Consider the following 26,715-nt stretch of genomic DNA (forward strand, 5'->3'; position numbering starts at 1 on the left):
AACTATACAAAGTTTAGCAGCTTGATGTGACTTAGAGGTTGAACAAATAGACGTGAAACTATTTTTCTTCATGGTGATTTGAAGGAAGAGCTTTGCATGGGGCAACCATAGGGATTTGTTACACAAGGAAAAGAGGACTACGTGTGCAGGTTGAAGAAGAGCTTGTATGGTTTGAAGCAAGATCCAAGGCATTGGAACAATATGTTTGAGTCTATTATGGGGGAACAAGGATACAAAAAGACTATTTCTGATCATTGTGTGTTTGTTAAGAGATTTTCTGGTGATGATTTCATTGTCCTTTTTCTTTATGTTGATGATATGCTTAATGTTAGCTATAATGCTTCTAGAATTGACAAGTTGAAGTATGAGATGAGTAAATTCTTTTTGATGAAGGATTTGATGCCAATAAAGCAAATTCTTGGCATAAGGTTAACACTTGATAGAAAGGAAAAGAAATTATGGTTATCACAAGAATGGTACATTTAGAAAGTACTTCAGAGATTTGGTATGAACAAAGCAAAAACGGTGAATACTCCATTTGCTACTCATTTCAGATTGAGTGTTAAGCATAGTCCTTCAACATAAAAGGAGAAAGAAGAGATGAAAAAAGTTCCTTAATCTTCAGTCGTGGGTAGTTTAATATATGTGATGGTATGCATGAGACCAGACTTGGCTTACACTATTGGTACAGTTAGTTGGTTTCTTTTTAATCTAGGCAAAGAGCATTGAAATGTAGTGAAGTGGATTATGAGATATCTTTTTGGCATTTCAAACATGAAACTTTGTTTCAGAAATGAGAAACCTATTCTTGTTGGAAATACATATTCAAACATGGTTGGAGACATTGACTTGAGGAGATCTACTTCAAGTTATTTGATCACTTATGCAAGGGGAGTTGTGGCATCGGAATCTATGTTGCAAAAATGTATCGCATTGTCCATACCGATTCAGATTTCATTGCAGTGACTAAGCGTGTATGGAGATGCTTTGAATGAAGAAGTTTATGCATGAACTTGGTTTTACTAAAATGATATATGTCCTATATTGTGATAGCTAGAGCGTGATTCATCTTGGTAAGAACTCAACTTTTCATGCTAGATGTTATAATATCGGAATGATGATTATCGGCATACAAATAAACAAGATCGAAAAGGAAAAACAAAGAACACCAGGATTTACGTGAAAAACCTTTATTTCTAATAAACACGATCGAAAAGGAAAAACAAAGAGAAAAATCATGGGCAGAGGATAAGAATTTTACTAATATGAAGGAAGAAAATACAAGATGATTTTGGTGAAAGAAAAACTCTATTTCTAACCCTGACCCATAGTATCTATTTATAGGGATAAATACTTGATTACAAAGGAAAACTAAATAAAATATAAATCTATTTTAATAAAGTTTTCTACTTTTAATCAAACTGAGTTTCCTACTTTCCCAATTTTTATATATTAATTAATTTGTACCACTTTGAATTCGAGTCAAACTCTAACAAATCTCCACCTTGACACAAATTCTAAAAGTGCAAAGGTTTCGAGACAAAACACCCAAATTCAATGTGACATCCAAACTCAATAAAAAACCAATTATTCACTTCAACGAACAAGTTCTCCACCTCTTCCACAACACCCCTCAAAGGGCTAATCTGCAGTAATAGACACTGATCAAATCCAAGCTTTTTCTAGGCTTGGATTTAGTCTTCACATTGATATAAGTGCCAACTTTGCTTACAAATGTTTCACCACGAGAAATATCATGCACAACACGATCTCGATCATCAATGATAGTTCCATCTCCAAATTCCTTATGTTCACAAAATTGAACTCTTTTCTGCTTCACATAACCGTTCTACCCACAGTTATTTTGTTCAACAACTTTATTTGACACGGTGGATAAAACACCAACTGCATTATCTAAAACTATTAAACCATGTAGAATATAAAACTTGGTAGTCTTTGTCTGCCCTTCCAACACAACAAAGTCCTTGTAAATTTTCATAGCTTCACCTTCACTGGAAAATTCATACCCTTTTAAATCTAGAGTAACTAAGGAAATTAGATTTCTACTCAAATATGGAATATATCTCACATTACCAAGTGTTCGAACAATCCCATTGAACATCTTAATCTTGATTTTGCCAATACGTACGACTTTAAATGGACATTATTTCAAAAAATACATCACCTTTAGATACAGCTTCATATGTCACAAACCGGTCATGATTAGAACTCATATTAAAACTATTACCAAAGTCAAGTATCCACTCATCACTTGTTATAAAATTATCGTCAGCCACAACTAAGAGTTCTCCGTCATCGTACTCCTCTACTATACCGACCTCACCAAATTTCCCAGAGTTTTGCCCTTCAGCTTCTCTTTTGATTTTATTTTGTAACTTATAACACTTCGATTTAACATGACCTTTCTTTTTACAATAGTGATAATTTTTACCTTGGTTGGAAGATTTTGATCTACCCCTTCCAATATTATCAGAAGAACGTTAGACTTTTCTCCCATTGTCTGAGCTAGTCGATTTATGTATCACGAGACTATCTGCTTGAGGCTCGAAACCAGATACAAGATGTTTGATCTTGTCAAAAGAGTGCAAGTCATTGTAAACTTCTTCAAGAGTGAGTGTTTCATGACTGTACAAGATTGTATCTCTGAAAGACGAGTAGGAAGGAGGCGTTGAACATATGAGGATCAGTCCTAAGTTTTCTTGATCATACTTCACTTCTAAAGTCTCTAGATCAGAGATGGTTTCCTTCAATGTGTTTAGGTGCTCTTCAAGAGATGAGCTGTAACACCCCAACCCGTATCTGACCCGAATACGAGTCTGAGATGTCACATTACCTTTTTAAAACAATATTCTTGTAAGATGGCAAAACATTTGAACTTATATTAAGAAAATACAATAAAATACTATTAAATTATGCTCATTATAAAAATTTGAAAAAAATACATATTTATGAACAATACTATAATGTATGAACAATACTATGAACAGTACCATGAACAGTAAAAAATTTCAAATATAGATTGTGTATCAATGCACTGCTACAGTGCATCGATGCACTGCTACAGTACATATACAATAACTTCGACAAAATACGTATAAATTCATAAAAAATCTAAGTTTTCATTCGTATAAAATTTCCATTTACATATACACATTTAAAACATTACAAAACTCAATCATATGATTTTACAAAACCGATTAGAACATGTCGAATTTAAACCTTTATTTACATGCCAACCATTATCATTATTACAAAATACATACTATACATTTCTTTTCTGATCTGATCTTTGGAAAGGAGAAACTGACTTGTCTTTCATAACTTTTACCAATCTTCCTCTTCTCAGAACCTACTCGTGAAACAATCACACGCTAAGTCATTGACTTAGTGAGGCATAAAAACATATGATATTACTCTACTCATATCAATACATAAACAATTAATACTATCATATCATATAAAAACATATCTCCCATTGTATAACCAATGCACACATATATATATATCATTAACATACTTATCAATACTCATATTACTATCACTAATTCCTTTTTATAATGTAAGCATATACTGAACCTTTCTATGCTCACCATCATGCATCCATGTCATTTCACAACATAGTACACATAGTATCATATCAAGTTATTTATTATCTTTAAAGACCATGTATACTTTTGAGAACTTAAGGTATGTGAGTACATTGAGGTTGTGCACAATTATGTTGTCACCACAACTCGTATAAATGTCCTGAAGGACCAGTCCATAGGCTCCGAAGAACCTAGGTAAACAGTTCATATGTCCTGAACAACATAGGTAAACAGTCCATATGTCCCAAAGAACATAGGTAAACCCTCGACCCTTGGCATGCCAACTATACCCCTAGCTCTCATATCACATAACATGGGCATTATCATTTATAACAATTCACATATTCACATCAATTATTCATACCATTCCTCTTATAAACACATATCTTTTCTTTTTAGTCACGTATCACATGTACGTGTAATCATTGATCTTATAATCACATGTTCCTTCTTTTCTGTCACATAGCACATGTATGTGTGAACATATATCTCATATCATATAACATGTATCATATAGGTTCATATCATGTAACATATATATCACATGTGCATATAATCACGTAGTTTTCTTTCATGTAATTCATGTCGCTTTTCATATGATTTCATATTCATATGTCACATAGCTCGTATCACTTTGCATGGTTTCACATAAACATATATATCACATCTCATTCACATATATTTCCCATATAACTTATCTTACCTATTCATATAATCACTTATGTCTATGTCTACTAACTTAAATATTATTCTCATAGAATTTTATAACCTATCCCGTGTACTCACTTATACCATATAGTATAACTTATACTTGGTTATCTTATATTCACATGTTCATTTCATTCCTTATGCCTTTATAACATAACTTATTTCATATTCTTTTACCATCATATAGATCATTTGTATTGTTTCATATAACTTATCACACTAACATATATTTATACAAATCATATAACATACATAATAACATGGTAACACATATACTCATTCATACATATAAATCATGTAAACACATATAACTTATGCATGTATTGTAAATTAAATAACATTTTAGGAGTCACTTCTTACTATAGTAACTTTGTCACTGGCTCATCTCAAGCCAATGTTTGATCAATAATATAAGTACAAATTAAATTTGCACTCACCTTATCCTTGCTTTGATTCGATCCTAATTATTTGATTGTTCCGAAACTTGTTTAGGCTCAATATCTATATAAACATAATTTCCAAGATGAATATCAGAAGCCTAAACCTTATAACTTGATGTTAATATCTTAAGCTTGTTTAATGAACCAAAGTTCCATTTTTCCTTTAGGGGTGTATCGATGCACTATGGATGCATCGGTACCCAAAATAGCTTCGAAATTCCCATGCATCGATGCACCTTCAAAATTTGTCTTAGTGCATCGGTACACACTCATAGTGTATCGATGCACCTACCTAAAGTAGGTTATTTCATCCGAAAATCATCAACACTTCACTCAAATTTGCATGTATAAAATTCTTATTATGCTACTAAACTCATCTATAAAAAATTTAATCAATTCCTATCATTTCAACAATTTATAATCTTCCATATTTCATCAAAATTCTTAAGGCTAAGAATCATACCAAATTTTCCATGTTATCCAAACTTTGATTTAACACTTATAACTTCTTATTCACACCTATGACAAGTCAAATTTAGTTTTAAATTCAACTTATCAACTCTTTTCCAAAAATTCACTTAAAAACCCATTTTCTTTAATCTTTCATAACTTCTTTATCTTTTGATTTTAAGATAACTTAAGCTTTCCTTAAGCTTAATTATCATCTAGGGATCAAAACACAACTTCAATTTCAGCTAATAATCAATAACAAAGAAATCTTACCATTTGATTGAGCTTTCACGTGGAGGAGGAAGAAGAAAGAAGATGAAGAAGAGAAGTGAAGAAAATATCTCCTTATCCTTATCCCCCATATATATATATATATCATTATCTTATTATTTCCAAGTCAAATGACCATTTTGCCCTTTATTTCCTTTGATAATTACTAAAAACTTTCAGGAAATATCTCTACATAAATCATTGAACTATTAAACTTAAGCGAATGTTACTCAACTAACATAAGCGAATAAAGATGTTGTTTTAGGTGCAACTTGTTGGTCAATGATTTCTGCATGCAAAGTTTCTCCAATTTCACCCACAAAGATGCAATTGTTTTTTCTTTCAACACATACTGCAAAATTTGATTTGATAAGTGTAAACAAACTTGAGAAAGAGCTTTACGATCCTTACAATTTTCCTCATTTATTCATTATGTTATCAATTTTTCATCAAATCATTCTATTGCATCGTCGAGATCTAATTGTGCAAGAACATCCTGAATCTTCACCTGCCATAGCGAGAACATGATGTTTCGATCCAACAACAGAATATCATACTTCATTGTTTCCATAATCTTGAACTCAAAGTTTTGATACCAATTTGTTATAATATATTTGGAACGATGATTATCTGTAAACAAATAAACTCGATCGAAAAGGAAAAACAAAGAACATCATGATTTATGTGGAAAACCCAAAAAGGAAAAATCACGGGTAGAGGAGAAGAATTTTACTAATATGAAGAAAGAAAATACAAGAGGATTAGGGTGAAATAAAAACTTTATTTCTAACCCTGACCATTAGTATCTATTTATAGGGATAAATATTTGATTACAAAGGAAAACTAATTAAAGTAGAAATCTATTTTAATAAAGTTTTCTACTTTTAATCAAACTGGGTTTCCTACTTTCATAATATTTATATATTATTTAATTTGTTCCACTTTGAATTCGAGTCAAACTCTAACACTAGATCAAAGCATATTGATGTAAGGTACCATTGGATACGAGATACTTTTGAAGCTAAATGGTTAGAGCTTAAAAAGATTCATATTGATGATAATGATGATGATATGTTGACGAAAGTCTTACCAAGAGGAAAGTTTGAAGCATGTTGTTTGACCTCTAGAATGAAGGTATTCCCCACATAGTTGGAGGGGGAGATTTATTGGGTGTGGGTCTCACTATATAGGGAACCATTCACCTTGAACCCAATCAAAAAGGGTGTGGGTAGCAAAAATCAGATTTAAAAAAAGTGAGAAGCTTCATACATTTGAGAAAAAATAGATGAGAAAACATTTTTTAAAGATTGGTACAGCAGTGATCAACTTGGTTCGATTGAGTTGATTTTTATATAACAACTAGACAACTTGGTGTTCTTGAGTTTGTATGGTTAGATTTTTATTCGAGTATTGTAGCGACAAGAATCTTCAATTTACAACAAGTTGCGTTTTTAGGTGATGTTCTCAATTTTTTTCTCTTTTGCTAACTATTACTAGTTGTTAGCCTTTTTGGAGTTATATGCTTGTTGTAGGTTTGGTTTTATGATCTTGTAGCTAAACATTTGATGATAGGAGATCTTTTAATCGGACTTTAAATTCACGTTATTTTTACCCTTAATTTAGAGGATTTTTACACATAAAAATATTGGTGTGTCTCTATTTATTGGCGTTGTGGTTGCATTGGTAGATTTGTGGTTGATTCGTTTTACCCTTAATTTAGAGAACATATATTGTACTATTATGTTTGTCATAAATTTTTATAGGAATTACTGGGAGAGAAAGAACATTGGTTGTTCTTCCACTTATGTTCGGTTGTTCGATTTCTTCCCCAACATGTACTCCACACTTATGGAATATTGACACTATTATGTTTTTTTTTGGGAAAAATTACTTTGGTCATGAATTTCCTATAAAAGAGGGGAAATTGTTAGGAGGGTCCCAAGGATGATCCACTGTTTAACTTAACACATGTATAAAAGAAAAATAATTATTTAAAATAAGAATCAAAATATTTAAAGTTGATAAATTAATTTTAATAATTTATTATTTATTTAAATGTTATATTTTTTATTATTATTTTATTATTAGCTTCTTTTATTAGATTGGGATGAATACAATGTAGTATGTATTCAAAAACTCTCAACCATGTAAGAATGGAAGCTTATACACTCATGCATACATGGTGCTTGAATCCGAGACTCCAAAGGATAATAACAATCTTTTAACCATTGATGTTGCTTAGATTGTACTTTTAGATAAAACATCTGGATAAAAAATATATATTTTTCTATTTGATAAATATATAAAAGATATTTTTTTATCTACTAGATAAATATGCAAGGGTGCATTTGGTAATGATGTATAAAAGCAATTTTAGCTAAAAATTCGTTTTGACTGCAAAATCAATGCCAAACAAGAAAAAATTGAAGAAGAAAAATGCGGTAGAAACGATGATTTCAAATCAACCATAAAAGCTATGATTTCTTGTTTTTTCATTTTCAACTTTACATTTAGAAGCAAATTTATATTTTTACCCTTACAAAAACATGGACTCCACTCATTTGCCCAGAAAAAAACTTTTAAATTCAATTTCCTTTATTAATTATCTATTTACATTTTATTTCAATAATTTAATACCAACATACTTAAAAAATAATTTATTGTTTAATAATTTATTTTAATTACCTAAAAGTAAATAAAATTTATGATTTATATATTAAAATATTAATAGTGAGTTATTATAAAATATATTTTTATTATAATTATATTATGAGTAAACTACTTCAAATACCACTCACCTTTAAGCTCCGGCTCTTTTATGCTACTAACGTTTCAATTTTACCAATTTTAATACTGACGTTTATGTTTAACTGTAATTATTCCACCTAGACCTTAATCCATTAACAGGACGATGACATGTCATCTCTATTCCATGACGGCGATTACATGACTCCCTCACCAAAATGACGTTGTATTGGCACGAACATTTTACTACTTAAAAAGCTCAAAATGATGTCGTTGTGTTGATGGAAAAAATGATTTCAATAATGTAATACCCTGAATTTTAGCTAGTGAACAAAATGTAAATTTTGAAAGTTTAGCGGTCAAAGTATAAAGTTTGGAAAAGTTTAAGGACTGAAGTGTAATTTTCAAATGTTAGGTATTTTGGCCCGTAAATGAATAGGTCACCCCCAATAATGACATTGTTGTGGGAATCATAATTTTGGTATAGGATTTGTATTAAAAGCTATAAGGTAGTAAAATTCTATATAGAATTGGATAATTAGATCGAATCGAAATTTCACGAAAATTTGAGGGATGATAGATAAATCTTCGAAATATTATTTCTAAGTTTTAGAACAGTGAAATTTAATGTGGATCAGTGGAATTGAATTTGATTTTCCATATTTAGCTGAAATTGGAAAATTTAGTGACTAAATTGTAGCTTTCAAAAATTGTAAGGGAAAAGGTAGAAAGTGGATTTTTATTTGTTTATCTTTGACTATGAAGATGATATAGATAACATGGTGTCATGAATTATGTTATAGCAATTTCAAAGTGGAAATTATCATATTTTAGTAAGGTTAAAATGATAATTTCTAATTAAATGAATTTTAAATTTATTTATAATAATTAATAAAAGTGTCATATTTGAATAAATTGTAGCTTTCAAAAATTGCAATGGAAAAGGTATAAAGTGGATTTTTATTTGTTCATATTTGACTATGAAGATGATATAGATAAGATGGTGTCATGAATGATGTTATAGCAATGTCAAACTGGAATTATCATATTTTAGTAAGGTTAAAATGGTAATTTCTAATTAAATGAATTTTAAATTTATTTATATTAAATTAATAAAAGTGTATATGTTAATTATGAAGAGAAAACAAGAATTTTTAGCCCTTATTCTTGCTCAAGTCAGGCACCGCCATAGCTACAAGGTAAGAATTTTATTTTTAATTTTTAAGCTTATTTGATTGATTTTTGGATTAAGCTATTAGAGAGAGAATTAATCCTCTTGAAATTCTCTATCATTTGATATAACAATTTTATAGAAATAGGCTTAAATGATGAGATTGGAGATAAGGGTTTATGAAGGACATGCTTGATTTTGAAGATTTGATGGAAGATTATTATGTTTTTGATGTTATAGATTATTTCTAAAGCATGTGTGATGATTAAAACACTTGAAATCAAGCTTAATAATGTTAGGCCTAAATCTAGGGTTTTGAAGAATTTATGATTTGGTTATATTAAGTTAGGGGTTTGATTGTAGAGGTCTTGCAATGTTGTTTAGAGGTAGAATCTATGCTTGAATCAATTGAAAATAAAAATTTCTTAACCCTTTAATATTAGGCCCTAAGGAAATAATTTGGGAAAAATTGTGAAAAATTTCCCTATGCTTAGAAATTATGTTTGAAAGGTTCTACAAGCTTTAGAATGTCATTTGGACCAATTTGTAATTTTTTAAAAGTTGGGGGACCTATTCAAAAATTTTGAAAAGTTATGAGGTTGATGTAATTGTTCAATACATGATGTACTATGCTGGAAATTAATGTTGAAGTGTTGAATTTGATGTTTAAATGTCAAATTGGACTATTTTATGAAGTTGGAAAAGTTTGAGTACTAAATGACAAGTATTGGGAAAGTTAGTGACTTAAGTTATAATGTCGAATTTTTGAGGTATTGGACTGGAATTTGGATGCTGGAAATTTAATTAAGTTGTTCGAGACTTAAATTGAAGTTAAAGGGCAAATGACTATTTAGAATAAAATGGAAAATTTTAGATGAATTCGAAAAGATATCATAATTAGTGGTCAAAATATGAAGTTTAAAAATGTTTTGTCTTAGTGATGAATATGGATGTAAAGGGACTTGAATGGTGAATTTGAAGCTTTGAGATCAACATTTATGTTGTAACAAGAAATTAATATCAAATGAGCATCGAAAGATTTTTAGGAATTTATTTTCTATTGTGTGCCTATGTTAGTGAGGTTTTGACATGTGGTTTGAAATGTATATGTCTTATAATGATATTCATTTAGATTATGATTGAAATCAATATCAATAAATATTAAAGCTAAAGAGAAGCTTAAGGTTGAAATGTGAATTACTAAGGAAGGTTTTTCAAGCTAAGAACACCAGGTGAGTGCAGTTAAATTGTATTTATGTTATCGAACAAACATTGGCTTGTGATGAGCCAGTGACAAAGTTACTATGGTAATAAGTGATTCCTAATGTTATGTTAATTGAGTTTCAAGCCTATATGTTCATTTGGTAAGCTAATAGAATTAGAGAATAAGCTAAGGATGCAAATTGGTGAAATTTGCCTATACTTGAGACTTGAACAATAAGTTTAGCAAATTACCATAAATTCTAAAAAAATGGTTAGAGGATGAATCTTATGCCGTTGGATTCATATATTAGTCTAGGTTTTTTTCTAATTTAAACGGATACTGATTTCAAGGAGTATATGAAAAGATATATATTTTTAATCAAGGATATGTCAGAAAATAAAACAACATATTCTCTTCGAAAACATCTTCTGTAAATCAGATTTGAAAATTCACTATAAATTATACAAATTGAACTAGAAGAAGTTCCTTATAGGGATATATTCATATTTGAGTATAGTTTCCAGTGGTATAAACAAAATAATTTTTAAGTTTGTATATTAATATAGAATAATATTTCTTTGAAGGTAGTGCAAACAACCAGAATACGAAATTGTGATAAAGTTCGTGATAGAAGCAAATAAAAAGCAAAGAATAAAGCTTAAAGCTTAGTGAGACTCATATTTTGACTTGTATATAAAGGATTAATGTGAGTGTAGTTATTTATTTAATTATTTTGCTCGAAGAAGACTTACGATAAGTCAATCTCATAATATTTATTTTAAAGTATGATTTTTAAATTATTTAAGGATTATTTCTATAATGTTTATACAAATGTTTTATGGATGGTTTAGGGTATGAACTACCCAAGTTTATATTTTTGTGATGATGAATTGAAAATGATTCTGATTTTGAAATATTGATTACTAAATAATTATGAAATTAATCTAAAAGCTTATTGTATGTTGCATTGAGAGTCGTAGGTACACTTGGCATTCCAGGAATTTGAGTAATATTCAAGTTAAGTTAAGTTATAGGACATTTGTTTACATTACATATGGCACCGTTGGTGCATATGATATTATTTGCCATTGAAGTGCATCTTATGATGACGATTGACACCGTGTAGTGCATCTTATGATGACGATTGACACTGTGTAGTGCCTAGTGCACACATTATGTTTGACTCACGTACCTTGCTTTCTCTTACATGTACATTGGACTATGAAAGTAAATATGAATAGTGAATGTGAAAGTTAAGAAAAATATCTAAAAGGAAAGAATATGAAAGTAAAAGTGAAAGTTCTGAATTATGTACGAATGAAAAAGAATATGAAATAGTTTTTATTTCAATGTTGATTTACATGATTTTGATAAAATCATGAGATGATGATTTTTAGGTTTTTGAAGTGGAAATTGGCTTGAATAGCTCAATTTGAAAGTTTCAATAATTTTCTTTAAATTACATTTCTTTTATGTCTCAATGTATTTTATGGTACTGTATGTTTTATTTCACCTTAGTTGTATCACTGCCTCACTAAGTTTTACTTAGCGCATGATGATTTTCATGTGTAGGTTCAAATAAAGAAAATGACGTGAAGTGAGGAGGTTTCCAAGCATCTTTTGGAAATCAAACCTATTGACAGTATTAGTAAGACATCTTATCTTTGACTTATTAGTGGTATGTACATTATATCTGCTGGTTTGCTTTATCGGATTTATTTTTTATGGGTATGTAATAGTAAACTAGAGCTATTTTAATTTTGGCTAATTTTAGTTATAATCGTATTTATGAAATTAATAGTATAAATATTATGTTTTAAATGGGTTTTAAATTAAATAATATTTAGGCAGTTTTATATAGTTATGAAATAGTACTTAATTGCCTAATTGATGCGTAAAATCGGTTTTGTTTTGAATGATAAATTATTATTTTATGAATATACACGCTTAACGAAATAGATTTAAAGTTGATAAATGGATGTTTTAGAATGAAATGAAATTTTAAGCATTTATGTTTAACGATGTCTAAAATACTAATGTAATATCTTTAACTCGTAACTCGAGATGTATATAGGGTTATGGGTGTTACAAACGAGATTCAAACCATAGACCTTTAAAAACCAAAGCTAACACCCAACCACGAAGTTAACTTAAGAACTTTTTACAACCTTAACAAAACTCATTTAAATGTTAAATACCAATTTGAATTTTTAATTTTTATAAACACAAATAGGCATATCCTTCATTTCTTCCTCAACAAAACCTTAAACGAGAGTATCGAATTGAAAATCTTCAGGGAAGGTTGGGTGTTGAACCTGGAAGCCAAATCAATAACTTTAAGCTTGGCATTTCGTTAAACTAATGTTTTTTAATCATCTTCCCATGTTCTTCTCTCATTTTTTTTATCCGAAAAGAAGTTTCAGTCTTTAAATCTTTAGTTAATATCTCATTCCCTCCTTTCCCGGATCCTTCATCTTCCTCCCAACTAGGTTCTCTATTTTCACTATAAAGCTTCCATTTATTTTAAATGGCGTTGGAATGAAATGTTTGAGTTTTCATTGTTGTTGATGTAAGGGGGAAGAAAAATGGAGAAGATGATGATGGGAGGAAGGAGTTTAGAAGACAATCCAACTTAAACTGTTGCCTTTGTGATTACAGTGTTGGTTTTCATTTGCTTTGTAAAGCTTCCATTTAAAAAAAAAATTTGTTGAACACTCCATTTATAGTTTTGGAAAGGTGAGTAGTGTGCCAACCCTGGTTTTAGTTTCGAGAAAGCATAGGGTATGTTTGGTTATTGAGAAAATATCAAAAAGCTTGAAGGAGCTTTTCGATTCGATGTTCTTTTTAAGGAAGATTTTGTTAAATAACAAGTTATTAAGTTACCTTTGTGGTTTGGTGATTAACTTTGATTTTTTAAGATTAATGGTTCGAATCTCATTGAAATTATTTTTTCCAACAACAAAATGACATGGTTTTGAACTTTCTGAGCATCAAAACGTTAGTGCCAAAACGACGTTTTGGTCATAACCATCACGAAACGGAGATGCCATGTCATCGACCCGTTAATGTGTTAACGGTAGGTGGCATAATTGCAGTTAAACATAAACGTCAGTGTTAAAATTGGAAAATTGAAAAAATTGAAACGTTAGTGACATAAACAAACACGAGCTTAAAGGTAAGTGGTATTTGAAATAGTTTACCCTTCTATTATTTATTTGTATTTTAAAAAAAATTTATTATAGTTTAAATTGATATATTTTTTATATATGATAGTAATTTCTTTTAAAATTTATAATATATATCTTTTCATTTTTTTTGAATGGTTAAAAGGATAAATAAACCATTTAAATTATTTTATTTTAAATTTTAAATGAGTGGTTGTCGTTAAATCGAAATAATTAAAATACTATTTTAAAATTTAAATGTAAATATAAATTAAGTTTTATATTTTTAATTTATAACATAAAGTCTAAAATGAACATTTTATCTTTTTAAAATCACTTTCTAACAGTAGATACAAACAATTAAATTTTAAATTACACTTTTGAAAAGTCACTTTTAACTTTTCTATATCATTTTTAAAATTCACTTTTAAAAAAGATGTCAAACTGCCCTAAGGGTGAGTTTGGTAATGTTGTAAGTACTTTATAACTAAAATGTTCGTTTTGATAGTAAAATCAATGTCAAACAGGTAAAAATTGAAGAAAAACATGTAGTGGAAATGATGGTTTCAAACCAATCACAAAAGCTGAGATTTCTAGCTTTTCATTTCCAACTTTACGTTTAGAAACAAATTTATATTTTTACCTTTACCAATACATGAACTTCACTCATTTGTCGTGGAAAAGAACTTTGAAATTTAATTTCTTTTTATTAATTATGTATTTAGATTTTATTTTAATAATTTAATACTAACATCTTTAAAAATAATTTATTGTTTAATAATTTAATTTAATTACTTAAAAATAGATAAAATTTATGATTTATATATTAAAATGTTAATATTGAGTTATAATAAAATATATTTTTATTATAATATATATTATTTTACATTTTTATAAATTTTTATTGTAGTTTAAATTGATATATTTCATATATAATAATAATTTCTTTTAATATATATATATATATATATATATATATATATATATATATATATATATATATATATATATTAATATTTTTGAATAGTTAAAATCACTAATATATCATTTAAATTATTTTACTTTAAATTTTAGATGAGTGATTATGGTTAAATTCAGCATAATTAAAATAATATTTTTTAAAAAATTAAATGTTAAAAAGTATTGATAATAATTTTTAATAAAATATTACAAATATTATTTTTAATAAAATATAAAATTATTTAATAATGGGTTATCTTAAAAATATTTTTTATTTTTTATTATAATTTAAGTTGATATATTTTATATATTATAATATAAATAAGTGTAAATATAGTTTAAATGATATATTTTAATTTACAACATAATGTCTTAAATTGATATTTTATCTTTCTAAAATCATTTTTTAACATCAATAAGAAACAATTAAATTTTAAACTGCAATTTTAAAATCTCACTTTTAAAAGTTATTTTCTACAACACTTTTAAAAATCACTTTTCTACAACATTTTTCAAAAACAATGTCAAATAATTTTCCATTGATTTTAAAAATTGTTGTGAAAATGTGTTGTGAAAGTATTCTTTTAAGAGAAGTCAAGTTCAAGTATTTGGTATTGTTGTAAAAAACTACTTATAAGAAAATAAAATGTCTATTTCAGACATAATATTATAAATTAAAAATAAATTAACTTAAATAATGTTAAAAATCACTAACTATTTTTTAATATTATAATAAAAATCACCAATGTTAGCTTAAATTTTTATACTAAAACCAATAAATTTAATTTAAATTAATAAATTAACATTTCTAAAAAGTAATTTTTTGAGTTAATCGATTGATAAAAATGGCCAAGAGGGGGTGAATTGGCAATTAAAAATTTGGTGGAAGCTTTTGCAGAAAATTGAAAATATTTGCACAACGATTTAGAGTGGTTCGACTTTCAACCAAACTACGTCCACTACCTTAGCTATCCACACTAAGGATTTTCCAACAAATTCACTAATTTGTTCTTTCTTTTGAGGAAAAAGAGTAACCTTACAACTCCCTCAAGAATTATACCCCAAATTCTTGAGCACACTCTTTTTCAAAGATAAATACACAAATTTGCAAACTTACAAGGAAAACCTCACAAGGTAAGATGTTTGCACAATTCTAGAACAAGAAAAGAACACTCAAAATAATTACAAATGAGCACAATGGTGTTCTTGAAAGCAAAATGATATTGAAATGAAAATTGACTTGATTTGCACAACTTGGTGTTTGATGCTTTCTCTCTTGTTTCTATAATTTCTTGTTGATCAAAGGCTTCAGAACTTGTTTAAATACTCCCTCAATTGATTCTGAACGTTGGGGATGATTAGTGGAGTCAATGGAGCCGTTTAAGTGTGAAAACCATTAATATTTCTGCTTGGAGCGTGGGAGGAATCGGTTCCCCCTCATAGGGAATCGGTTCCCTAAGTGTAAAATTCAAATATTTGACCATTAAACAGGGGGGAATCGGTTCCCTCCGAGCATTCTGTTTTTCTCGAAGCCAAACCATTCAGAGGGAATCGGTACCCCCTTGGGGGGGAATCAGTTCCCTCTGGACATTCTGGAATTTTTGGCTTTGAAACGGTTCGAAATACTTTGTAAAATTATTTTGAAATAATTTTAAGAGTAAAACTTAATTTTACACTTGAGTAAGGATTAAAAATGACTTTTGAAAGATTTGGAGTAATATTTTGATATTCGAATAATTATATCGAATATACTTAGAAAATCTTTTTTGAAAATCTTAAAATTCATTTATCTTAATTTGTTATATTGAAATATTAAAATGTTTTCAACAATCTCCCCCTTTTTGATATAACAAAACATTTTAGTAATTTTAAGATTTTGAAATCAAGTTTTAAAATTACTCCCCCTTTCTCTAACACTTCTCCCCTTTAAAAACACTTTAATATTTCTCCCCCCTTTTTGTTAAATCAAAAAGACATTTAAAAGGTTTTAAACAAGTTTTTGAAAAACAATTAGCCAATTGATAACTAAATATAGCGTAAGCTGCTAAGATTATAATCAATAGAAAGATTAGCCATTAGTTCTATAATTCAATATTCATAAACAATTTAAATGGCAAAAAATTGGTCACAATGCAACTAATATGTAAATGATGCAAAAATAAACATTAAGCTCAAAATGAAAGTGAAAATCAAACAAAATATATAAGCATGTAAGTTCAAATATCCAATTATTCAACAAATTCAAACACCCAAAATAAAACAAACCATGAACATTAAAATGTTTCACAATTAAAAGTTCTGAGTTCGGGACGATAAACCCATTGACCCTAAGACCGAGTTTGATAAACAAATTACTAAGGAAATAACCATAAACCAAGGTTTCTATATTCATGGAAGGAACAGTGTTTATGGAAACTCACTAAAGATGATATGTGGCAGATTAATCTTCTTTTTATGTTGGATACAATATATCCACCATATATCTATGTTCCTAAGGGAGGAGTACCTACCTTCGGATGGTCTAAACCACTATGAGATCAAATAATGAAGGAATCTATCACGATGAGTTCTTAGGGTACTCTTATTATCCTTAGACTTATAGGGTGAATCCACAGTCTCTTTTTCATTAGACCTGAGTTATCTAGTCCAAAATGAGTAGCGATTGTGCCAGAGTCAATAAAAATGAATTGTCCTAAAAGATAGGATCGAATTCCTATAGTTTCAGATCGCCGCTCGTTTTGGACACATACCACATTGGAATAGAAAAATGCGGACTAATTGATGATAAACCAAAGGTTTGAGTTTAAAGAGTTTATCAAACTTCTAGGATTTAAGAGTAGGAAGATATTGGAAGTCCATATCTTCTATAGCTTGGATCGAAGGGATACACTCTTCCCAGATTTTGTATGACTCAAAACAAGTATGGTACATATGATATAGATCTTGTCCACAACCATGTACGTTGAAACAAGAGTTCATAATGGTCATATTTGGGTTATTTGGATTGGGTTGATGAATAAGAGGTCGATTTTGACTTGAGCTACTAGACAATGTCCTAGGTCATTTAGGATTTGACATGATTTAAGAATCAGAATAGAATATGTAACTTGCAAATTTAAACACATGTATGCAATATAAACCCAAAACTCAAATGAGTCCTCAATATTTCAAGGTTCTCTAAACCGAATCCTTAAGGGCAATGTTTTGAAAAAACTATTTGAAAAATAATATTTGAAAATCATAATACGTATAGTTTTTATGAAAACATAATTGAATCAAAAACATCAATTAAAACAACAATTTTTGATTTTTTTTATTTCGAAATTTAAAAATAGTTTTGAAAAATTGAGTGTTTTTTACGAAATTGGTTGTAAAATCATCATATAACCAATTCCCGATGTAATGTTAATCTTAGAACTAATCAAAACTAGCCCTAAGTTCAAAAATCAATGAAATAGAGGATTTTGAAATATTACCTTGAAAATTTGGATTTTATATGTGATGTTGTTTGCAAGGATTAGAAGTTGAAGAACGATCTAATTCCGACTTGTATTTGATGATTTTGGCAAAAATGGAGATTTAGAGAGAAAGAGAGGATGAACGACGTTTAAGAAAGAAGAGAGATTTTGAGAGAATGGGTTTTCTGGTCGTGATATATCCAGAACCCGTGGGGGGTATCGATTCCCTCAAGGAGGGAATCGATTCCCATTCAAAGGGGGAATCGTTTCCTCTTCAAGGGGGTATCGATTCCCTCTGCACTAAAAATGCTAAAATTTGATTTTAAACACTCAAAATGCTAAATTAATTTTCTCTAGTGGTATTGGCAACTCATATATTGAAAATTAATCATGTTCAATCCATCAAATTAATCTTTAAATTACATTTGAACATAAAGTTTTTCACCAAGAATCATAAACTCCCCCTAACTAAAAGCAATGAATACAATAAAAAATTACTATTATAAGCATTTTTCATTTATTCTTAAAAGTGCTAAATTTATTTTAAACACTAAGTGAAGATAGGTCAATTAAACCTAATTCTCTCCTAAGCGTCCAAAAACATTCCTTGTCTAAAGGTTTTGTAAAGATATCCGCTAATTGATGCAAAGTATCAACGAATTCTAGAACTACATCTTCCTTAGTGACATGGTCTCTAATGAAATGATGTCTTATTTCAATATGCTTAGTTCTAGAGTGTTGGATTGGATTTTTAGTGAGACAAATAGCACTAGTATTGTCACACTTGATAGGAATGGTACCTACTTTAATTCCATAATCAAAAAGTTGTTGTTTAATCCATAAAACTTGTGCACAACAACTACCAGGTGAAATGTATTCGGCTTCAGTGGTAGATAATGCAACACAATTTTGTTTCTTTGAAAACCAAGAAATAAACATATTTATAAGGAAATGGCAAGTACCGGAGGTGCTTTTCCTATCTAATTTGCATTCTCCATAATCCGCATCAGAAAAGGCATGCAAGCTAAAGCTAGAGTCTCTAGGATACCAAAGTCCTAAACTAGGAGTGTCCTTAAAGTATCTAAAGATTCTCTTAACAGCTAGTAAATGTGATTCCTTAGGGCATGATTGAAATCTAGCACATAAGCAAACACTAAACATAATGTCTAGTCTACTTGCAGTTAGATAGAGCAAAGAACCAATCATTGACCTATATAATTTAACATCCACACATTTACCTCCTTCATCTAAGTCAAGCTTTGTTGATGAGCTCATTGGAGTGTCATGAGGTTTCCCATTTTCCAGCCCAAACTTCTTGAGCATATATTTGACGTAATTAGCTTGATTGATGAAGATGCCATCTTTTCTTTGCTTGATTTGGAGTCCTAAGAAAAATGAGAGCTCCCCCATCATGCTCATTTCGAATTCGCTTTGCATTAGCTTAGAAAATTCTTGGCAAAGAACATCATTAGTAGAACCAAATATTATATCATCAACATAAATTTGAACTACTAATAAATCTTTACCTTTATTCTTTAAAAACAATGTAGTGTCAACCTTCCCTTTTGAAAAACCTTTTTCAATTAAAAAGTTTGACAATCTTTCATACCAAGCTCTAGGAGCTTGTTTTAAACCATAACGTGCTTTTATCAGTTTAAGAACATGATCCGAAAATTTTGATTTGATATAATTTAAATTCATGAAAACATGCAAATGCTAATAACATTCTAATTGCTTCCATCCTAGCTACAGGAGCATATGTTTCATCATAATATATGCCCTCTTCATGAGTTTACCCTTGAGCAACAAGTCTAGCTTTGTTTCTCACTATATTACCACTCTCATCAAGCTTATTCCTAAATACCCATCTAGTACCTACAATAGATTTATTACTAGGCCTTTCAACTAATGTCCATACTTTACTTCTCTCAAATTGATTTAACTCTTCTTTCATAGCCATAATCCAATGTTCATCGTTTAATGCTTCTTTAATATTCTGAGGCTCTATGCATGAGATAATTACAAATATTTCTAAGAGAAGATCGAGATGTTACCCCTTTGGATGAATCACCTATAATCTCACCATCCTTGACATAGTTGTACTCTCTTGGATAAGATACGTCCCTTTCTTCAATGGTTGGATTCTCGAGAGGATCGTGAGTTTCCTCATCTTTTATTTCTTCCTTTGATGATGGTTCTCCAACGTCATGTCTAACGTTATTTGTATTTATAATACCTACATCATCATTCAAACAAGAATCCTTCCTTGGAAGGAGATTATCATTGAAAACAACATGTATAGACTCTTCTACAACCAAAGTTCTTTTATTAAATACTCGATAAGCTTTAGAATTTAAGGAATAACCCATAAAAATTCGTTCATCACTTTTAGCATCAAATTTGCCAAGATTGTCTTTACCGTAGTTTAAAACAAAACACTAACATCCAAAAGGATGAAAATAACTAATGTTAGGCTTTTTATTTTTGAAAAGTTCATATGGAGTTTTCTTTAAAATAGGCCTAATCATTACTTGATTAATAACATAACAAGCGGTATTTGTGGCTTCCGCCCAAAAATACTTTCGCAAATTGTTTTCACAAAGCATGGTTCTAGCCATTTCTTCTAAAGTTCGATTTTTCCTCTCAACAACTCCATTTTGTTGAGGGGTTCTAGGTGCTGAAAAATTATGGCTAATACCATTAGAATTACAAAACTCAGTAAATCAAAGATTTTCAAACTCAATTCCATGATCACTCCTAACACTAGTTATAGAGTAACCTTTTTCGTTTTGGATTACTTTTGAAAACTTGATGAATATTTCTAATGCTTCATCTTTAGTACTTAAGAATATAACCCAAGTATATCTAGAATAGTCATCTACCAAGAAAAATGCATATTGTTTTCCACCCAAGCTAGTAGTTCTAGATGGCCCAAAAAGATCTAAGTGGATCAATTGTAATACTCTACTAGTTGACACATCATTAATGGATTTAAAAGAAACTCGCTTTTGTTTTCCTTTAGCACAAGCATCATAGATTTTATCATTATCAAATTTTAGTTTAGGCAGCCCTCGAACCAATTCTCCTTGAACTAACCGTTGTAAAACATTCATGCTAGCATGTCCTAGTCTCCTATGCCATAACCAACTATCATGCTCATCTTTTGCAACTAGGCATAAATTAGTCACATTAATAGAATCTAAATGCACCATGTAAATGTTTCCTATTCTATGACCAACAAGTATAATCCGATTAGATGCAATGTCAATAACTTTACAACCATTAGTTTCAAACATGACATTGAATCCTTTATCACAAAATTGACTAATACTCAAAAGATTATTCTTTAATCCATTCACATATAAAACATTTTTAATTTGTATGGAAGATGCATTACCTATTGTACCTATACCTTCAATGTGACCTTTTGAATTATCACCAAAAGTCACTTCTCCTCCATTTTTGGCGTTAAGCTCTATGAACCAGTTTTTGTCCCCGGTCATGTGTCTCGAGCATCCACTATCAAGGTACCATGAATTTGAATTTGTTTCTCGTGCCTTGTAGCAATGCTCCTTTCCCTACAAACATAGATTAATTTCTAATTTTTGGTACCCAAACTCTTTTGGGTCCATATTCATTAGTTTCTAAAATCTTTGTCCCCTTTGGTATCCATTTATGAAGGACATCCTTATCTTTAGTAGTAATGAATTCTTTAGGAACCCATATACTCCTAACAATTTTTCCATTCAAGGTTCGTCGAGGACTTCTATGATTGTAGCTTCTAAAACTTTTCTTAACAAAGTTGGATTTTGAATTCTCACCTTTTTCAAAACTTTTTAATCCAACTTTATTAAAGGAAGTTTTAAGATCATCAATCTTCTTTTGATGATCATCATGAACTTTTGAAAGTAAGTTATGCAAATTAGTATTTTTCTTTTCAAAATCGTTAATTTTAATTTGCAATTCTTTGATCTTACTTTCAAGCTCATTGTTGGTCTTGGATATAAGACTATTTTCATTTTTCAATTTTGAAATATCATTTTTGTATTTTGAAAATAGAGTCTTATAATCCGAAGCCAACCCATTATAATCCTCTAATAACTCATCATAAGATAATTCATCCAAATCGAATGAGTTAGAGGTTACCTTAGAATCTTCCCCGATAGCCATCAAGCACAAGTTTGTAACTTCTTGTTCCTCTTCATCGGAACCTTATTCATCGCTCCATGTAGCTACATGAGCCTTGTGCTTCTTTTTGGATTGACCCTTTTTCTTCAATTATGGGCAATCATATTTGACATGCCCCAGCTTTTTGTATTCATAGCAAATGATTGGGTCTTTCTCCTTCGATTCAGTTTTGAAGCCTTCATGACGTTTGAATTTTCTTCCTCGGTTGGGCATCATCAACTTTCTGAATCGTTTGACAAATAATGCCATTTCCTCTTCATCATCATCGTCATTCGAATCACTCTCAACTTTTGTGGATTTGAGAGCAACTCCAATGTTTTTCTTCTTCTCCTTCTCCTTTGGTGTATCGTCAATCTTATCGAGCTCCACTTTATCTTCAAGCATCATTTCATGAGTGAGAAAGGAATCGATTAGTTCTTCAAGAGTTAAGGACGTTAGATCCTTAGACTCGATGATTGTCGTCTTCTTTGATTGCCACGATTTTGGAAGGGAGTAGACTAACTTCCTCACAAGCTTTTCATTTGAAATGATCTCTCCATATGATTTGAGACCATTGATAATCGTTAAAAATCTATCCGTCATAGCTTTGATATCTTCATTTGGTTTCATCCTGAAATTTTCATAGCTATGCGTTAGAATACTAATTTTAGATTTCTTTACCTCATCGGTACCTTCATGAGTGACTTGAAGTTTGTCTCATATTTCTTTGGCAGTTGTACAAGATGAAACTCTTCCGTATTCATCTGGTCCAAGAGCACAAAATATGATATGGATGGCTTTGGAGTTGAGCTGGAACATTCTTATCTCTCATTCACTCCACAATCTTTGATGAGTGAGAGGCTTGATTTATCCTTCTTCTACGGCATTCCATGCTCCCATGTCACTTGCTTGAATGAAGTACATCATCCTATTTTTCCAATAGGCATAGTTAGCCCCATTGAAGAAAGGAGGCTTGTTGAAGGGCATAGAATCGAGACCGGAGTCGAAGTTTGAAGTGGAGGCCATTGATGACTTTGATTATCGATGTAACTCTTCCCGAATCAAATCAAGAGGTGATTAAACCTTCAAATGAGTTAGGCTCTGATGCCAATTATTGAGTTAATCGATTGATGAAAGTGGCCAAGAGGGGGGTGAATTGGCAATTAAAAATTTGGTAGAAGCTTTTGCAGAAAATTGAAAATATTTGCATAACGATTTAGAGTGGTTCGACTTTCTCAACCAAAGTCTACGTCCACTACCTTAACTATCCACACTAAGGATTTTCCAAAACATTCACTAATTTGTTCTTTCTTTTGAGGACAAAGAGTAACCTTACAACTCCATCAAGAATTATACCCCAAATTCTTGAGCACACTCTTTTTCAAAGAGAAATACACAAATTTACAAACTTACAAGGAAAACCTCACAAGGTAAGATGTTTGCATAATTCTAGAACAAGAAAAGAACACTAAAGAATAATTACAAATGAGCACAAATGGTATTCTTGAAAGCAAAATGAATATTGAAAGGAAAATTGGCTTGATTTGTACAAACTTGGTGTTTGATGCTTTCTCTCTTGTTTCTCTATAATTTCTTGTTGATCAAAGGATTCAGAACTTGTTGAAATACTCCCTCAATTGATTCTGAACGTTGGGGATGATTAGTGGAGTCAATGGAGTTGTTTAAGTGTGAAAACCATTAATATTTCTGCTTGGAGCGTGGGGGGAATCAGTTTCCCCTCATAGGGAATCGGTTCCCTAAGTGTAAAATTCAAATATTTGACCGTTAAACAGGGGGAATCGGTACCCCCTTGGGGGGAATCGGTTCCCTCCAAGCATTTTGTTTTTCTCGGAGCCAAACCATTCAGGGGGAATCGGTACCCCCTTGGGGGGAAATCGGTTCCCTCTGGACATTCTGGAATTTTTGGCTTTGAAACAGTTCGAAATACTTTGTAAAATTATTTTGAAATAATTTTAAGATTAAAACTTAATTTTACACTTGAGTAAGGATTAAAAATGACTTTTGAAAGATTTGGAGTAATATTTTGATATTCGAATAATTATATCGAATATACTTAGAATTTTTTTTTTGGAAAATCTTAAAATTCATTTATCTTAATTTATTATATCGAAATATCAAAATGTTTTCAACATAATTAAAGGATGAACTACGCATTTTGTACCTACACTATCAGTTTTGGTATGTTTTAGCACCTAAACTTTCAATTTTTTCAAAATCATATCTAAAGTTTAGTTTTTTTTTTTCATTTTAGTACTGCGCCGTTAAAAACTTATTGCGTTTTGTACCTAAATTAACAATTTTGGTTTGTTTTAGTACCTAAACATTCAAATTTGTTTTCCAAAAGTTGATGTTAAAATTAGAGCAAGGTATTAAAGGTCCATTTGTTGCATATAAAATGTTTTTCGGAAAATGTTTTCCTCATTTCCAATGTTTGGTTAGAGGAAATCTGGTTGGTAAACGTAAAATATTTTTATGGTCAATAGAATTTCCTTTGTGTTTTTTGGAAAATGACTGACGGTCTGATTTTCCGTAAGTCATTTTTCGAACTTTTCACTTCAAAGAATAAATACTAAAAATAATTTTATTTTATGAATTTAATATTAATAAAATATTGTAATATCATTTTAATCAAAATATTAATTATTAAAATATTTAAAATATATTTTTAATATTTCTAATAATATAATATTATATTTTTAATATTATAATAAAATAATCAATTATAATATAATAATATAATATAAGATATTATATTTTATTTTAATAATATATAATAAATTATTAATAAAATTTATATTATTTATTAATTTCATAGAAATAATATTATTAAATTATTAAGAATGAATTATTATTTTATATTTAATATTAATATAATAATATAATAATATTTTAATAAAGATATTTAAAATATAATAAACATTATTACTTTAATAAATGAATTAATATAATTTATAATATTTTTATTTCAATAAAATATAGATGTCACGGTCGTCTTTCGGGTGGGCCCGTAATTGGACTTCGACTTTAATAGAATGGTTAGAGTTGCCACCGATCATTTTAAAAAACAACATTTAGGCTGACCGTACACCATCTTACCTTATCTGTGTTTTATTAGAAATATGTCGTGTTCGGGAGTCGGGTTCGGACAAGGAATGATTAGCACCCTTGAACCGCCCTTTCGGTACCAATTAATTTGTCGGTTGTCTTTAATTGCGAAAATTAAAATTAAAATTAAAATTTAAAAATCCGATTCTAATTTTTTTAACTTTGATCGGTCAAAATTACTACTGAAAAAGTCAAAAATATGTTATATGGTAAAATAAAAGAAATATTAAATAAAAATTAATTGAATAAAAAGAAAAATAAATGAGTAAATAAATAAATCAAAGAAGCAACACAACAACAACAAAACCCTATTCCCATATGCAATGGCGTAAGGGGGAGGTAGGGTAGTAGGCTGCCCCCAACGCCAGGTTGAGAGCAGCTTCCGTGGAAGACCTCCGACAGTTAGAAAATTAAAAATAAAGATTAAATGCAATGCATGTATAAATAAATAAATAAATTCATAGTTGAACAGTCTTCCTATGCACTCTTCATATGTGCGTCTCTAATGGGAAGTAATCCCTGTAAATAAATCCCTGCGTAAAAAAAAATCTTTGCATATATACAGAAGACGTAAGACCCGGCTAAATTTAAAAAGAGGTAACCTGAAGAGAATGATACACAGTAGTCAACGATAGCAAGATACGAGACGGAATAAAGTCAAATGGGTTAACACATAAACTAAGGCAACACTAATACGCTACCCTAGTTCTAAGCCTTCATAAATTTCAATGATAGGAACGTATATAAAGTAGAAGTCATGGAAATTACTATAAAGACATTAAAAATAAGACAGAGAATGTTACACCTTATGGTTGTGACCCACACTACTCTCTTAAAAGAAAACAAAACAAAAGAAGAAAATGTTAAGTTTCAAGGAAAAATATAAAAATGTTAAAAGAGAAAATAAAAAATAAAAAAAAGTGGGAAAATAAAAATAAAAAAGGTTAAATTTTAAAGAAAATATAAATAAGAAAAAATCAAATTAAAATGAATTAAAATTCATGGATCATATTAATTCCAAAAAATGGGCTGCAGGATAAAAATTAAAAGGTTAGGGGACTTAAATAGCAAACACATATATTTGAAGGACTGAACTGATTAATCAGAAACTAAAGGACCAAATATCAATTAAACCAAATAAAAAACAGTGACTAAAAATATTTACAAATTTCATGAGCCAAAATTAAACATTAACACAAATTAAAATAAGTAAAACAAGATTAAAATACAAATATTGAAACATT

The sequence above is a fragment of the Hibiscus syriacus genome, unplaced genomic scaffold (assembly GCF_006381635.1).
Source record: "Hibiscus syriacus cultivar Baekdansim isolate YM2019G1 unplaced genomic scaffold, ASM638163v2 tig00110450_pilon, whole genome shotgun sequence".
Classification (NCBI taxonomy): Eukaryota; Viridiplantae; Streptophyta; class Magnoliopsida; order Malvales; family Malvaceae; genus Hibiscus; species Hibiscus syriacus.